The following is a 4,448-nucleotide window of genomic DNA, read 5'->3' on the forward strand; positions in this document are numbered from 1 at the left end:
TATGAAGAGATGCCCCATAGACGCCCTCCTTGCCCCATACAGGTGCAAGGAGGAGGAGCATCAGCTCAGTGACATAGGGACATAAATTAAAGATATATATTTCAGGTACAGGCACCTGAAAAAAATTTTTTTTAAAAAGCATATTTTGTGAAGCAAATCTTCAATCAAGTATAACATTTTGAGTCTTGGCACCTAGACTCCCTTGTGCCCTCACCATGCCAGCAGCAACTATAGATCACAGCCAAAGAAATTGTGAAGTTCGGGCTTGCAACCTGGGTAAAGAAATGAAGAAAATCCGTCCAGTTATTTGAAAATAGAATGACATTGCTAGGGACACCGAGTTTCCAGGCGTGGGGCGAGACCTCCTGGAGAATTCAGGAGCGATGCTATCAGTACCGATGACTGCAATGCAATGTAGACTTGTTACAGGCAGTTCAGCTGGGACTGACAGCTACCAGTGAGCAAGGGAAACACCCTTCAGGAACTTCAACTTGGCAGTTTAATTTCAAATTACATTTGACAGAGGAGATGTAAGCCCAGGACGCTATAGAGCTACTGACAACAGCTGGTATCCAGTTGAAAGCCATGAGGAGGAAGGAATGGAGAGCCAGTACCTTGCAGAACCGCTCATGACGTCGGGAGTGCTCGTCTCTGAGGGGTCCCGACCAACTCTGGCTTGCCTGAAGAACTCGTCTTCTCGAGATCCTTCGATTGCTTTTTCCTGTCCTTTATGATGTGAAGTTTCTCATGGAGAGCTGCAAAAATCTCAAAGGTGGATAACAGGAAGTTGCTGAACAGTTAGCACTGGAACGGATAGGACCACAACATCAGGCAGGATCTGATTCACTGCCCACAGGAATGGCCTTTTTCAAAAGGAGAGGAATGTTCTCTGATGCCATATACCGTGGTCACTTGAATGGCCTTGGCTCTGGCTCATGCTGTGTGCAGTGTGGCACAGGGACACATAGGAAGAAGACACCAACAAGCAGTCATGGCATGAGATAGTCCTTTTATTTTTATTTTATTTAAGTTGCACAAGGTTTATCTCTGGTTGAATCCTTGAACCATAGACAATACCTTTCTTTTTTCCCTTTCATAGCCCATTATATTTTCTGCCTTTCAGTACTAAGTCTAACCGTTCTTATGCCAGCTCTTTTTTTTTTTTTTTTTTTTGAGATAGGGTTTCACTCTGTCACCCAGGCTGGAATGCAGTGGTGCAAACACAGCTCACTGCAGCCTTGAACTCCTGGGCTCAAGGGATCCTCCTGCTTCAGCCTCCCAAGTAGCTGGGACTATAGACGTGCACCACCACGCCCAGCTAATTTTTTATTTTTTGGTAGAGTTGGGGTCTTGCTCTTGCTCAGCTATTCTCGAACTCCTGGCCTAAAGCAAGGGGCTTCCACTTTAGCCTTCCAAAGTGCTAGGATTACAGGCATGAGCCACTGCACCGGGCTGCCCTTAACTTAATATACTTGCTAGCAAGGATATGTAATAGAGTGGGGAAAGCTATATCATATTGAATATTTTGACAATCTCTACCTACCTGAACTTGGTTTACTTGTCTCTATTCCTAAATTAACTAGCACTGACTGTCATTTATTTCCCCATTTCAAGTCTCTCCCTTCTATTCTGCAGGAGTGTTAGCTGTTTGAGATTATGGACCATCAATTTTGCACTTTAGAGAGTAATTCTGACTCACATCCTCTGCTTTATCAGAAATGTTGGGTTTTCTTGTTCTTAGCTGGAAGAATGACCATCTACCAACTTTATACAGTAATCACCGGTATTTGACCCACAGAATAAAGCACATTCATTGTGCAAACTGTTGACTCAGCAAGACTAACAGAAAAAGACAAGAAACTACTGAGGAGCTCAGTAACTGCTGTGTCTGGAGATAGTGTTTCATCTTCCAAGACATGTAGTGTCTGCCAGTTTGTAATTGGCAATGGGGAGGCTGCTCTGTGACTGAGGGATTTTCAAATCAGCTTTACATTCTTCAGGAAAAATCCTGTGGGACTGGTTGTTTAGTATCTGCCAGGAAACTTGTGCTCAAGCTGGTGAGTTATTTTACAACAGCGCACTCTCCTTGATCTGCTTCTTTTCAGTCTATCACGACTTACCTTGCTTTTTCTCTTTGTAGCCATACTTATGATGCTCTCGATTTGTGGACTACATACATCAATTTTAGTAAAATCCAAAGATAACAAGTCTTTAGGTATATTTTGTACCAAATTAAATTAGAAGACAAAAATTGTGCTCTCATAGTTGCTTCAAAGATTAATCAGTGAAAAATTTTTTAAAAGAGGAAAAAAATCAAGAGATTTTTTTCTCATTAATATTGTGGTAAGTAAAAATAATGAAAAAAAAATCAAGAGATTTGGTACAAAACAACAAAATACTCTCTATATATATTTTTTCCCAGATATATCTAGCTGATAAAATTACCTGATGAGTATAATGCTTGTTTATTTTATTGTGTATATCTTTGCAATCTGTTTTATATATATTGACAAAAGAGATTGTCAAATATTTAGCCATACAAAATATGTGATCAGACTAGAGCATGTGTAGAAGACTTTTTTTTTTTTTAAAGCTAGTCAAAAAATTTAGCAGTGGGGGGTTGAATATCAACTTCAGTGACACTAATGTTAATAAGTTCTGATAACCCTCTACCATCAGACCAGCCAAGGATTTTTGGTAATTTTTCAACTCTATCCTGAAATGATAAACTACAAGTTACAGTGTGTGTTATCTACACTTCAATCAGTAATATTAGCAAATCTTCAAATGTCAGCCACTTTGGTTTGTTTTCCTTATACATTCTTTATTCATGATATGCGTGGTCCTTTTTAAACAAAACATTATTTACAAAATAGAGGATATCACTTGTTTTTAACGATTTTGTAAATAAAGGCTTCAGAGATGTTTTCTTAAAAAGGAATTTAGAAAATTTGCTTTTTTCATTCTCACATTTAATGAAATAACATTATTCAAGCTCTTCACTATACACTTTGACAGCTCCTTCCTTTCTTTCTTCCTTCCTTTCTTTCTTCTTTCTTTCTTTCTTTCTTTCTTTCTTTCTTTCTTTCTTTCTTTTTTTGAGACAGGGTTTCACTCTGTCACCCAGGCTAGAGTGCAGTAGCATCGTCATAGCTCACTGCAACCTCAAACTCCTGGGCTCAGGTGATCTTCCTGCCTTAGCCTCCTGAGTAGCTGGGACTACAGGTGTACACTATCATGCCCAGCTAAAGTTTCCTTTTTATTAGAACTTTTGAACCACATAATGTTGAATTTGTCCAATAATGTTTAACTTTTAGAGCTGTACCCTATGACTATAAAAAACTACTCTAAGATAGACATTCCAGCAAGAAAAATTACCCTACTCGTTGAGAGTCTAAAACTTTGTAGGCCTTAAACTCTCTGGTCCCACTGTAAGTGATTTTTAATAAAATGAGATTTCTTAGAAACTCAATTATTGCAATACAACAGAACAAACCATTCTTAGTAGCTGATAGAATGTCCCCTGAATACGGTAAGATACAAAACTGCAAATATGGTTTGATCCAAAAATATGATGAAAATGTAGCAGTCTAGATACAAAGAAAAAGAGGAAAAAACATACCAGAAGATAAACAATCATCTGTGAATTGTGGTTATTATGCATGTCATTGTTTTATTTTTCATGTTTTTCTACATTTTTAAGTTTTCTATAACCAATATGAGTAACTTTTATGATGAGGAAAAAAGAACAAGTTATAAAAATATATGCCTGAAGTTTACAAGATGCAATTAGACCAGGGGTCACAAACTCAAACACTTCCATGTAACATAAACGACAGAAGTGGACCAATTATAATCTAAGGTATGGTGGGGACTGTAGCAAATTGAGGAAGTTTGCCTAATCCAAGCAGGGCAGCCGATTATTGTCATGTAGGAATGTGCGCCTGGTGTTATCAAATTCTCTGATCCTGGACATTTATGTAAAAATTCACCCTGCCCTTTTTTCTTAAACAGTGAAAATCAAATAAAATCCATGTTCCAGTTTGCCTTCTTCCTCTCTGATCTCTAAGTTAGATAAGGTTTTTGTTCCCTCTGAGCTGGTACTCAAACTTTTGGCTTTTACTGCCAAACTGTAGATTTTAGTTGCCCTGTTCCTCTTCAATCTCGCCAGTCTTTTTGTTATTTTGTTTCAACATTAGCAGCTAGGTAAGTATTTCCCAAAGTATATTTCATGGAACATAAGAGCCACAAGATGCTTTGTGAAAGCAAAGAGGGAGGGTTCCATGGTTCAATGTATTAGAGAAACACTGCTTTATATTTCCCACCCAGAGATTCATAGTGTCCATTGGTGCTTTAAAGCAGTGGCCCCCAACCTTTTTGGCACCAGGGACCAGTTTCATGGAAGACAATTTTTTCATGGATGGTGGGGGGTGAGGGGAGGTGGGGTG

At 38.7% G+C, this 4,448-nt stretch overlaps 1 pseudogene; it reads left to right on the forward strand.

The window, feature by feature from the left end:
- The first annotated feature begins 215 nt into the window (after positions 1-215).
- On the forward strand, positions 216-1,055 carry LOC138399423 (CCR4-NOT transcription complex subunit 7 pseudogene; annotated as a pseudogene).
- The last annotated feature ends 3,393 nt before the right edge of the window (positions 1,056-4,448 follow it).

This window comes from Eulemur rufifrons, chromosome 19 (assembly GCF_041146395.1).
Source record: "Eulemur rufifrons isolate Redbay chromosome 19, OSU_ERuf_1, whole genome shotgun sequence".
In the NCBI taxonomy this organism is placed as follows: Eukaryota; Metazoa; Chordata; class Mammalia; order Primates; family Lemuridae; genus Eulemur; species Eulemur rufifrons.